At 41.7% G+C, this 14,016-nt stretch overlaps 1 long non-coding RNA gene across 1 annotated transcript in view; it reads right to left on the bottom strand.

Moving 5' to 3' along the window:
• Positions 1-9,147, bottom strand: part of LOC134968876 (uncharacterized) — a 64,811-nt gene extending 55,664 nt beyond the window's left edge. The window contains exons 1-2 of the long non-coding RNA XR_010189347.1: positions 8,999-9,147; positions 2,774-2,912 (exon numbers count right to left, since the gene is read on the bottom strand). This is a non-coding gene — a long non-coding RNA (uncharacterized LOC134968876). The remainder of the gene's footprint in view (positions 1-2,773; positions 2,913-8,998) is intronic.
• Between the last annotated feature and the right edge of the window lie 4,869 nt (positions 9,148-14,016).

Genomic DNA, 14,016 nt, shown 5'->3' with positions numbered 1-14,016 from the left:
AGTCTCAGCCCTTTGTTAGAGACACGTGTACACAAAACCAATGTCCACCGTAACACAACTAACACGTTTATCAATGTAGATGATCCTCGATCGTCTACCGCGCAACACACCAATCTCTCCTTTTATCTTTAGGCAGAGCTGCGTGTGTGCTTTACACTTTATCCCTTAACGCATTACTTTTACACTTTTAACTATGAAATAGCGACAATCTCTTTTAGCACGTTATCAATGCGAATTGCAAACAGGATAGTGATATGTGAAAATACACGAAAAAGAAATGCAGATATGCGTGTGTGCGTACGCAAGATAGAAATAAACAGTTTTAAAAGACACTAGCGTGTTGTTCTTACCTCCGGTTCCGGATTCCTTCAGCACCCTTTACTAAGCGAAGCAGACGCTTATCCCGTCAGCACTGCGAAGAATATGATCTCACGCCCTTTGCTGATGGATAATGTCTGCTGAAATTACCTAGCAGAGCTATGTGAAGGACAGGACGAGCCGCCAATTGATAAAGCTAAATATTTATCTTATATAAAACCCTTTATGAGGTCTAAGAACACTGTACGCTATTTACGTATGGAGTACCGTAAGGGTACGCTCGTTGCGTAACAATCGCTTAGCCGTGGTCGAGACGCTCAAGCGTCACGTTCGCTCACGGCCAAGAGATCACAGGCAGGCACGCTATTGGCTGCTGACTAACGTAATGGTTCACTATAGCGTAACGGACGCTGTATCGGGAGCGGGCTGCTCGAGCGATACAGACGCTCACGAGAATACGCTGTTGGTATCGGGCACACTTATAGGTGAGCGACTACCGTAATGCTACGCTATCAGCGTAGCGGACGCCCGAGACCACGAGGAGATCACGAGCGGCGCAGACGCTCACAATGTTAAACCTTTATATCTAAACCATAAACAATGTAATATGCTGCAAAACCTTAGTGTAGAGATAGGGTGTAGATGCAACACAGTGTAACCTTGTTAACTTAAAAGCTGTTTGAGCGTCACCGACGCTCAAGGAATACTTAACACTATAAGAAATACACAGATACCGTGCTTAGGGTCCAACGCCTGATATATATATATTATGAATGTTATACTTGCAAAAGAATTAATACAATACAAGTCATACACTACAATATAACATAGACTACCTAACCAGATAACTACACAGGAAATACAATACAATACTATTACGTTTAAGAGACTACGAGAGAAAGAGGGGAAGAGAGAGAGAGAGAGAGATATGGCCCATAACAACAAGAAAGACAATATGAGTGCGGAGAAAACTTACGCACAAAGGAAACGATCGCATGCGCCTCTGGACATCCAGCTCCTGATTTTCAGCAATGATAACCGTTGAAGAGTGAGAGCTGGATGTGATCGGCTTGTCTATTTATGCCCCACACACAATACAATTCAATGGTCCTTACAATCTCATTGTTCATTGGACACAGGAATTCCTCCTCGCATTATAACAAAAGGTCATAGGTTGATTCATACAGGTGGGCTGTGACTATTTCCAACAGCTCAGGTGGGAGGGAAACTGGGTTTCCCGCCGCATGGATAAGTAAGTGCAAATACAGTAAATGTTCATAAACTTCTTATGTCCATAACTATTCGCACGAGCGATTAATCCGCTTCAAACCAACACCGGAATATTGCTAATTAAAAACTCTTCCGATGGATACTAAACACCACTGTATTACTCCTGTCTGACCCTTCGTATCAAACAAAGGGGGATTTCTCTGTTCATGAACATTCTACATTAACCAAACTTTCAGAATCTATCAAAGGGACCATGATCTACAAAATACATTATATAGTGAAAATATGTAACGATTGAGTCGCACGCTACGAACACATGAACTCTACCGTAAATGCACATACCGCGCGCCCGCGGGTGCCCGCAACAGCGAGTATGCGCACGCACGGGAGAGCGCACGCATGCGCAGCGCAGACCTGTGTGAGGTGCAAATATGGCAGTGTGCATCGTGATATTTTTCTGACTTTGACAGCCCGTACATTTATAAAGATAAAAGATAGCTTATCTGATATACAGCAATTCGGTCAGGTCAGTAGTCTCAACGCGTTTCGTCCCTGTGGCGTCTGAAGCCTGGACTTCATCAGGAGTATGCTGTCCTATTGCCCCTCTGCTCTCACCGTACTCACCGTAACTGAGTCCCAGTTACTGCGGAGAGTACGGTGAATGCGATTAGTGTGCGAGAGCTGTTTTCAGGATAACGTTTCGGTGCGCGAGCACCCCTTTGTCAAGGAGAACAAGTGAGAAGTCCACTTCTCACTTGTTCTCCTTGACAAAGGAGTGCTCGCGCCCCGAAACGTTGGATGGAACTGTTTTGCTTTTGACATGGATTAAACATTGTTTGCTTTAAATTATCCATGAGTCAGTCCCTGAGTGCCGCTGCATGCTAGGAACCGTTGGATGTGTTATCGTTTCCAGAAGGCACCGGGGCCCTAATACCCAAGGAAGGGTGAGTGCCGATCCTATATTGTATATATGTATATATATATATATATATATATATATATATACACACACAACTACAGTCCAGCGGCACTCCTTCCCAGCGTGGATAGCACAAATACAATGCTGGTGCCCTCAGTAAGAAGCAAGCAGCTCCCCAAACACAGCAGAGTGTCCGGCGGCACTCACGGCAAATAAGCAAACAACACTCAGCTCTGTGGCCAACGTTTCAATGTTATTTCATCAACATTTTCATCAGGGCATCACCAATACAATTACAACACATACCTTTATACCTCCTCCGGTCCGTCCATGACACCGGCCGCCCACGCGCCCAGCTCCTTCAAATTACGTGATCACAGCACGCCCGGACAATGGCATTATGGAGGGGCCAGAGCACCAAAATTGTTACAAGTGCACACAAATCCTAAAACACATAAATACAAAAATATATAAATACAAACATAAACATACAGAGTCTGCAACATGATTCCACGAGTAATATGCAAAATAGAGCATTAAATCAAAAACTGTGTCTGGGCAACACAGACACAATGTCCACCATCAAACAAAATTTTGTCATATACCTTATTGGAGCATATACCAACCGCCAGACTGATTTAATGAGATATCAACTCTAAGACCAGACATACCATACGAGGTCCAGTCATTATATCCTGATAACATCTTTAACAATTATATAAATTCTGGACACAATATGGCATATGCACCAAAAATGCTCATAACAAATGAAAGATACCAAATTCAGAGAACAAAATAGACATATCTTAAAGTATAATCATACACCAAAAAAGTATCACAAACGGATACAATCAAAACATAGCCATGATTGTTACAAAAAACAGGCTAGTCTCAATTGCTCATTCAATCCCCTAGGGGATAACGTGTCAAGAAGGAAAATCCACTTTGACTCCGCTTGCAATAACATAGTATCTGAGGTTGAAAAAAGACAATTGTCCATCGAGTTCAACCTATTTGTGGTGTCCTATGCATGATGATTTGACTAAAATTTCTGACTGATGCTGCTGTCAGCCATTGCATTTTATCCCTATTTATAGTAACTATAATGCATGACTATGCACCATACCCCTGGATATCCTTATCCAATAGGAATTTATCTAACCCATTCTTAAAGGTGTTGACAGATTCCGCCATTACAACTCCCTCGGGCAGGGAATTCCAAACACGTATTGTCCTTACCGTGAAAAAGCCTTTACGCCGTATTGTGCGGAATCTCCTCTCCTCTAACCTGAGCGAGTGTCCACGAGTCCTCTGTGTTGATCTAACCAAAAACAGGTCCCGCGCAAGCTCTGTGTATTGTCCCCTTATATATTTGTAGATGTTGATCATATCCCCTCTTAGTCTCCGCTTTTCCAATGTAAACATGCCTAGTCTTTCAAGCCTTTCCTTGTATTGCATCGTCTCCATGCCCTTAATTAGTTTGGTCGCCCTCCTCTGTACCTTTTCAAGCTCCAGGATATCCTTTTTGTAGTACGGTGCCCAGAATTGTACACAGTATTCAAGGTGTGGCCTCACTAGTGATTTATATAACGGGAGTATAATACTCTCGTCCCTAGCATTAATACCCCGTTTTATACATGCTAATATCTTATTAGCCTTCTTTGCTGCAGTCCTACTTTGGGTACTACTGCTTAGCTTGCTATCTATGAGGACACCTAAGTCCTTTTCCAGTACAGAATCCCCTAATTTTACCCCATTTAGTAGGTAGGTGTAATTTTTGTTCTTGTTACCACAGTGCATTACCTTACACTTGTCTGTGTTGAAGCGCATTCTCCATTTGGCTGCCCATGCTTCTAATTTAACCAAGTCGTTCTGAAGAGACTCGGCATCCTCCTCTGTATTTATAGCCTTACACAATTTGGTATCATCTGCAAAAATTGACACCATGCTCTCTAGACCGTCTGTTAGGTCGTTAATGAAAATAATTGAACAATAGCGGTCCTAATACTGAGCCTTGCGGCACACCACTTAGCACTTCAGTCCAAGTTGAAAAAGATCCATTAACCACAACGCGCTGCTTCCTATTATCTAACCAGTTTTTGACCCAAGTGCATATTGTGCTTCCTAGCCCTGATTCTTGTAGCTTGTAGATAAGTCTCATGTGTGGTACAGTATCGAACGCTTTGGCAAAGTCTAAAAAGATTACATCCACGTCTTTACCCTGATCTAGGTTTGCGCTTACTGTTTCATAAAAGCCAAGTAAGTTGGTTTGACAGGATTTGTCCTTCATAAACCCATGTTGATTCCTTTTAATGACCTTATTGGTTTCAAGGAACTTCTGAATACTATCTCTTAGAATACCTTCCAATACTTTCCCCACTATAGATGTAAGACTAACTGGTCTATAATTACCTGGTTCAGCTTTACTTCCCTTTTTGAATATAGGCACTACTTCCGCTATACGCCAGTCTTTGGGAACCATACCTGATATAACTGAATCCTCAAAGATCAAAGATAGCGGTTTTGCCAGTTCAGAGTGAAGCTCCATTAGAACCCTTGGATGAATACCATCGAGCCCTGGTGATTTATTAATCTTTAAATGTTTTAATCGGTCACAGACTACTTCCTCGCTTAAATAAGTACCTATCAGTGTGATATTCTCATATTGAGATTGTGTGTCAGTCCCTGAATTGGGTCCTCTCTAGTGAATACTGTTGAAAAAAACTAATTTAGTGTGTCCGCTATGTCATTATCATTTTTGCTAAAGACTCCCAACTTGTCTTTTAAAGGGCCTATACTCTCCTTCTTTAATCTCTTGCTATTAATGTATTTAAAGAATTTTTTGGGATTCGCTTTGCTTTCCTTTGCTACTAGTTTTTCAGTTTCTACTTTAGCCGCTCTTATTTCCTTTTTGCAATTTTTGTTACATTCCTGTTATGATTCCCGTACTCCAGACCAGAGGAGATCTTATGGCAGAGGTCTGGGTACTGGAAAGATATGCTGGTTACGGGAGCAGGAAAGCCTAGTAACCCCTGGCGCCCTAACTCCGTTGTCTCGCCCGTGTTATCAGAAATCCCCTGCGAGACTATGGTTGCTTGAGCCCATGGCAGCCGCGTTCGAAGGGCGGATTATGTCTGCCCAACCCCGATGCCCCCTCAGGTCTTAATGGGAGACAAAGGGAAATCCGAGACAGGGTGATAACAAGGGGCCCTCTGACTAAGCAACCAGGCCAGGGGTTACAAGCTATCTAACTTAAACCAAAAGTATGTGCGGACAAACCGCCAGGGAAAAGGACAACCAAAAGATCCACTGATCCGTTACTCCTATCCAGCACCGCTGGATACCAGAGTGGATTTGTGGGAGCGGAATCCTCCGCAAAAGCTCCGGAACACAAAGAAACTAAATAATAAATAGTAAGCGGTCAAGCCGCAACACACGGCTACGCCGCGACTCACGAACACCACAGGATGTTAAAGGTGCTCGGTCGGACTCCAGGAATAGATGACAAATTCCGAGTACTGGATCACTGAGGACAGGAACAACCGGATTGAGCAGGACTGGAAACTCTCTGTAACTGACACAGCAAACAGGAAGCTATCACCGGCGTCTGTGGGAAGTCCTGAGAGTGCTTAAATTTGGGAGCCCTCCAATCATAATCCAGACAGGGTAATCACATAATGATGCCGTGCAGCTGCATGCTGCACAGCTAGAATACACTTGCACTGATAAATTAAGACCCAGCAACGGGGAACGCGGTCCAACCGTGGCGTCCCCGTTGCTAGGGTCTGATCGGCTCCGTGCGCCCGGCGTCTAGCGTTGCTAGGGAGCCGGCGGCTGTCTGCCTGCGGCGTCCCTAGTTGCTAGGCGACGGGCCGCACTGACGGGCGGACCCTCGGCGCCTAACAGTACCCCCCCCTTGAGGAGGGGTCAAGGAGCCCCTAAGGCCAGGTTTCTGAGGAAATTCTCGAAAAAATGCCCTTTTGAGCCTCGGGGCATGGAGATCCTCATCCAGGACCCAAGACCTTTCTTCTGGACCATAACCTCTCCAATGTACCAAAAAATAAAGCCGACCCCGGGACAACTTGGAATCGAGAACCTTCTCCACTAAGAACTCCTGCTGACCCTGTACATCTATTGGTGATTTCCCCTGAGAGATCTTGCGAGGAAATCTACTGGACGAAACATATGGTTTTGACAAGGAGCAATGGAAGGTATTTCCGATCCGTAAAGTTTTTGGTAAACGTAACCGGAAAGCCACTGGATTGACTTTTTTGATAATATGAAATGGTCCAATAAATTTAGGACCCAATCTGGCTGAGGTTTGTCGAAGTTTAATGTTGCGAGTCGACAACCATACCCTATCTCCAACTTTAAAAGTGCACGGCCGCCGGAGCCTGTCAGAAAATTTTTTCTCCCGAAATGCCGCTTTTCTGAGAGCCAGGTGCACTTTTCTCCAAATGAGTTTGAGATGAGAGGTCAAGGTCAGTGAGGAGACAGAGGAATGTTGAAAAAAGGAATTAGCTCTGGGGTGAAAACCAAAAACTGTAAAAAATGGAGATACATTGGTGGAGGAATGACAGGCATTGTTGTAAGCAAACTCTGCTAACGGAAGAAACTCAGACCAGTCATTTTGGAGTTTGGCCGAGTACAAACGCAAATATTGTTTTAATGATTGATTAACTCGCTCAGTCTGCCCGTTGGATTGGGGATGGTAGCCAGACGTTAAAGATAATTTCATCTTTAATGAGGCACAAAAAGACTTCCAAAATTGTGCAATGAATTGTGGACCCCGATCAGAAACAATATCAGTGGGTAACCCATGGAGTCTGAAAATATGGCGGAGGAACAAGACTGCCAATCCCTGGGCAGATGGCAATCGGGGAAGAGCAATGAAATGGGCCATTTTGCTAAAACGGTCCACTACCACCCATATGACTCGGCATCCGGCTGACAGAGGGAGGTCCACCACAAAATCCATGGAAATATGAGACCATGGCCTAAGAGGAACATTCAAGGGCATAAGTTGACCGATAGGCAAGGAACGGGGAACCTTATGCTGTGCACAGACCTGACAAGAAAAAACAAACTCCTTAATGTCTTTGGAAAGACCAGGCCACCATACCGAGCGAGAAACTAATTCAAAGGTTTTAGCGATCCCCGGATGCCCGGCAACTTTGCTATCGTGAAACTCCGTCAAAACCGTTGCTCTCAAAAACTCGGGGACATAAAGACGACCAGCAGGAGTATTTCCAGGAGCTTGATGTTGAAGTTGCTTTAACTGGGTAAATAAATCTTGTGTGAGGCCTGCCCGAATGACTGAAGACGGAAGTATGGGAGTAACCGGACTGTTGTCTTGAACTGGAAGAAAACTGCGTGACAGGGCATCTGCCTTGGTATTCTTGGAACCTGAAATGTAGAAACTTTAACCGAAGTTAAAAAATCGGGCGCAGGTTGGGCTGGTGTTCTAATTGTAGCAGCTGCTATATAACAGGTATAGTCAATCCTATGAACACTATAGACAATAAACAACAAACAAAGATAGCAGCGCTATATGTTAAAAAGATTTCAGCAATTACATTCATTAATTGTGGTGGAGATAGGGACACGTGGAGCTGAATGGATTATGGTGAAAAAGAACAATGATTTATTAAAATACATAAAATGTATCAATAAAATTAACAACAAATGAGAATGATAAAATTACAGCAGAACGGAATCACCATGGAGCTACCTTAATTACACTTATCCGTATTTCTTAATTTGTGTGGACTAATTGTTGATAGTATTGGAATTGGGTAAACTTTTTAGTACAGTCCTGATGGCTGCAATGCCACAGTATAATTACCGCTGGAGGAGGGGGTTCTCTGGATAGCGTCCCTTTTAGTGGGTAGAACCAAATCACTCTTATATCCTCACCAGTGTGCGGAGTCCTCAATGCTGAGTAGTAGGGCTGTGTTACCAATTGGCAAGTTGTTCACCTATTCCTTTTGGCGCAGTTCGTATAAGTCCACTAAAGATCCGGATATGATAAGTGTAGCTCCCAGTTGATGAAGGTGATCCAGAAATCAAAACATCTGACGCGTTTCGCTGCAGAACCTGCAGCTTTCTCAAAGATGATCTAAACAGTGTAAGGGCTTCTATTTTTATACCCTAAGATGGCTGCTGATTGGCTCCACCTGTTAATCCATTCAGCTCCAAAAAAATGGTCAATCTCCTCCACATAATACGTGCAGATAGTATATATAATTTAGTACAAGACAGACTCAATCAAACTTTATAGTTTAATTCATAATATATCTAAAACTAAGAAATAAAACAATTCCATTCATATCTATTATTTCCAGGTTAATCTATTTCTTTCCAATCACATACTTCCTGAGACTTCAAGGTCCTAAATCCCTTCCGGGTCAGACAATACTGTTGCTTAGCAACCTCCATTTTAGGGACCTTTCTGAAGATCTCATTAGCACAGAGATCTAGGATTCATTTAGCCATTGCTAGTTAATCAGTTATCTCCCGCCTGTTACGTACCCCCGGCTGTCATATATATAGTAAAGCCGATCATTTACGACGCGTCTGTGTCCGTGTCTAGTAAATAGACCTCGGGCACAGAGCACGTCACTTCCGCGTACGGACCAAATCCCCGGTCCGTTACCTGGCAACCTTGTAAACACGGCACATCCGTGTCTGTGACTAGTGAGGGCAGCCTGGCCGGACCTCGTCACTTCCGCACCTGGGACCAACTCCCCGATCTGTAACCCGGCAACCGTATAAACAGTTGGTCGCCTGGTATTTTGAACTATGATGAATTAACTCACAAAAAAAAAAAAAAAAAAAAAAAACCGGGGCATGAGATATTTACAAATATAATTTCACTGGACAACCTTTATCATTTTAAATGTCCAGAGTTTGTTCATTATGACTCTCACTAAGTACCATAATTCTTCGGTATCCTAAATTCGTTCAGATCCCAACAGTAGATAATATTAATACTATTAATTTTGATATATTCTCCTAATGATTAAATACTTGACTCTCACTTTTTTATATCCATATTTTATTTTATTGATCTTTAGAGATCACATCTTTTGATTTTTATTCTTTATTATTTATTTTTTATTATTTTTTGTTTTTTATTTTTTATTTTTTATGAATATATTAATGGTCTTTAAAGATCACACCCTTTGATTTTTCTACCCAGATATATATAATATCTATTATATAAGTAGATTTATGGGTGGTCTATTGTTTACAATATATATCATAATGATAGAGTCTTACTAGTATCCAGAGAACATGTAATGGTCCCCATGTGAATCTAAAATTTATCTGACTTTGTCTCCTAAATATCATAATTATGACTAAAGAAAGGGGAGGAAGGGGGAGAGGGAGGGGAAGGAGTGGGAAAGGAGGGGGGGGGGGGAAGGAAGGTTAATGGAAGGAATTAAGGGGTAAAAGAAATTATTACTTTAGGTTACAAGGCTGACTTAGAGATTACAGAACCAGAAAAAATCCCGAGAAACCTCCTGATATTCTTTTTAGAGGAAGGATCTTCTATATTACCATATTAAGTTCCACTGATTCATTCAGCCCATCGGGAAATATGCTGTTCATTCTGAACATCCATAGGGTCTCTTGTTTACATAATTTTTTATATCTATCCCCTCCTCTTGATGTTTTTGGGATATGTTCTACCCCAATCAGTTTTAAGCAGGCTGGGTTCCCTTGATGGCAGTCACTGTAATGTTTGGATACACTATGAGTCTGAATTCTCTTTAAGATATTTCTGCGATGCTCCAGAAATCGAATTTTCAGAGAGCGGGTGGTCCGGCCTATATATTTTTTATCACAGCTACAGGTTAATAAGTAGATCACATATGAGGTATCGCAATTAATAAATTGTCCGATCTCATGTGTTTTTTCGGGGTCATCTAGTTGGATTTTATGGATCTTATTCAGAATGAAATTGCAGGTAATACACCTGTTTTTTCCACACTTATAACAGGTGTATTACCTGCAATTTCATTCTGAATAAGATCCATAAAATCCAACTAGATGACCCCGAAAAAACACATGAGATCGGACATACCTCATATGTGATCTACTTATTAACCTGTAGCTGTGATAAAAAATATATAGGCCGGACCACCCGCTCTCTGAAAATTCGATTTCTGGAGCATCGCAGAAATATCTTAAAGAGAATTCAGACTCATAGTGTATCCAAACATTACAGTGACTGCCATCAAGGGAACCCAGCCTGCTTAAAACTGATTGGGGTAGAACATATCCCAAAAACATCAAGAGGAGGGGATAGATATAAAAAATTATGTAAACAAGAGACCCTATGGATGTTCAGAATGAACAGCATATTTCCCGATGGGCTGAATGAATCAGTGGAACTTAATATGGTAATATAGAAGATCCTTCCTCTAAAAAGAATATCAGGAGGTTTCTCGGGATTTTTTCTGGTTCTGTAATCTCTAAGTCAGCCTTGTAACCTAAAGTAATAATTTCTTTTACCCCTTAATTCCTTCCATTAACCTTCCTTCCCCCCCCCCCCTCCTTTCCCACTCCTTCCCCTCCCTCTCCCCCTTCCTCCCCTTTCTTTAGTCATAATTATGATATTTAGGAGACAAAGTCAGATAAATTTTAGATTCACATGGGGACCATTACATGTTCTCTGGATACTAGTAAGACTCTATCATTATGATATATATTGTAAACAATAGACCACCCATAAATCTACTTATATAATAGATATTATATATATCTGGGTAGAAAAATCAAAGGGTGTGATCTTTAAAGACCATTAATATATTCATAAAAAATAAAAAATAAAAAACAAAAAATAATAAAAAATAAATAATAAAGAATAAAAATCAAAAGATGTGATCTCTAAAGATCAATAAAATAAAATATGGATATAAAAAAGTGAGAGTCAAGTATTTAATCATTAGGAGAATATATCAAAATTAATAGTATTAATATTATCTACTGTTGGGATCTGAACGAATTTAGGATACCGAAGAATTATGGTACTTAGTGAGAGTCATAATGAACAAACTCTGGACATTTAAAATGATAAAGGTTGTCCAGTGAAATTATATTTGTAAATATCTCATGCCCCGGTTTTTTTTTTTTTTTTTTTTTTTTTTTTTTGTGAGTTAATTCATCATAGTTCAAAATACCAGGCGACCAACTGTTTATACGGTTGCCGGGTTACAGATCGGGGAGTTGGTCCCAGGTGCGGAAGTGACGAGGTCCGGCCAGGCTGCCCTCACTAGTCACAGACACGGATGTGCCGTGTTTACAAGGTTGCCAGGTAACGGACCGGGGATTTGGTCCGTACGCGGAAGTGACGTGCTCTGTGCCCGAGGTCTATTTACTAGACACGGACACAGACGCGTCGTAAATGATCGGCTTTACTATATATATGACAGCCGGGGGTACGTAACAGGCGGGAGATAACTGATTAACTAGCAATGGCTAAATGAATCCTAGATCTCTGTGCTAATGAGATCTTCAGAAAGGTCCCTAAAATGGAGGTTGCTAAGCAACAGTATTGTCTGACCCGGAAGGGATTTAGGACCTTGAAGTCTCAGGAAGTATGTGATTGGAAAGAAATAGATTAACCTGGAAATAATAGATATGAATGGAATTGTTTTATTTCTTAGTTTTAGATATATTATGAATTAAACTATAAAGTTTGATTGAGTCTGTCTTGTACTAAATTATATATACTATCTGCACGTATTATGTGGAGGAGATTGACCATTTTTTTGGAGCTGAATGGATTAACAGGTGGAGCCAATCAGCAGCCATCTTAGGGTATAAAAATAGAAGCCCTTACACTGTTTAGATCATCTTTGAGAAAGCTGCAGGTTCTGCAGCGAAACGCGTCAGATGTTTTGATTTCTGGATCACCTTCATCAACTGGGAGCTACACTTATCATATCCGGATCTTTAGTGGACTTATACGAACTGCGCCAAAAGGAATAGGTGAACAACTTGCCAATTGGTAACACAGCCCTACTACTCAGCATTGAGGACTCCGCACACTGGTGAGGATATAAGAGTGATTTGGTTCTACCCACTAAAAGGGACGCTATCCAGAGAACCCCCTCCTCCAGCGGTAATTATACTGTGGCATTGCAGCCATCAGGACTGTACTAAAAAGTTTACCCAATTCCAATACTATCAACAATTAGTCCACACAAATTAAGAAATACGGATAAGTGTAATTAAGGTAGCTCCATGGTGATTCCGTTCTGCTGTAATTTTATCATTCTCATTTGTTGTTAATTTTATTGATACATTTTATGTATTCTTGGAACCTGGCCTGAAGGTGATAATGAACTTGAAACGAGTAAAAAATAAAGCCCAACGAGCTTGCCGGGCATTCAGCCGTTTAGCTTATTCAATGTATTGAAGATTTTTGTGATCAGTCAAAACTGAAATGGTATGAGTGGCTCCTTCAAGCCAATGCCTCCACTCCTCGAAAGCCCATTTAATAGCCAGTAATTCCCGGTTACCAACATCGTAGTTGGATTCAGCAGATGAGAATTTCCTGGACATAAAGGCACAGGGATGTAATTCTAGGGAATCCGGATCCTTCTGAGATAGGATAGCCCCTACTCCAACCTCCGAGGCATCAACCTCAACAATGAAAGGCAATTCTGGGTTGGGATGTCTGAGGACAGGGGCTGAGACAAAGGCTTGTTTCAATGCCTGAAAAGATAACTCCGCTTCACGTGACCAGTTGGTAGGATCTGCTCCCTTCTTAGTCAGTGCCACAATGGGAGCAACTAGGTCAGAGAAAGAGTGAATAAATCTTCTATAGTAATTCGCAAACCCTAAAAAGCGCTGAATTGCTTTTAAATTGGTGGGTTGCGCCCAACTAAGGATGGCTTGGAGCTTCTTTGGTTCCATACAGAATCCCCGAGGGGAAATAATGTACCTTAAAAAGGATACCTCCGTGACATGAAATTCACACTTCTCCAGCTTGGCATATAGGTGATTTTCACGTAATTTTTTTAGAACCTGACGCACCTTGGTAACATGTTGTTCTATAGAGTCAGAATATATCAAAATATCGTCTAAGTAGACTACAACGAATCTTCCAAGAAATTCACGGAGCACATCGTTAATGAGATCCTGGAAAACTGCCGGAGCGTTGGACAGGCCGAATGGCATAACCAGATACTCATAGTGGCCTGACTGAGTACTGAATGCCGTTTTCCACTCATCCCCTGACTTGATTCTGATAAGGTTATATGCTCCTCTCAGGTCAATCTTAGAAAAAATCACAGCCGAACGTAGCTGATCAAAGAGGACAGAAATCAGCGGCAAAGGGTAAGTATTCTTTACTGAGATTTTATTCAAGGCTCTAAAGTCAATGCAAGGTCTGAGTGATCCATCCTTCTTCTCCACGAAGAAGAAGCCTGCACTTAAAGGGGATTTAGATGGCCTGATAAATCCTTTCCCTAGGCTTTCTTTAACATACTCATTCATGGCCACAGTTTCAGGTCCGGACAATGCATATAACCTTC

The sequence above is a fragment of the Pseudophryne corroboree genome, chromosome 11, assembly GCF_028390025.1.
Source record: "Pseudophryne corroboree isolate aPseCor3 chromosome 11, aPseCor3.hap2, whole genome shotgun sequence".
Lineage (NCBI taxonomy): Eukaryota > Metazoa > Chordata > Amphibia > Anura > Myobatrachidae > Pseudophryne > Pseudophryne corroboree.
The sequence above is the reverse complement of the archived record's forward strand: the minus strand, read 5'-3'. Positions and strand labels throughout refer to the sequence as shown.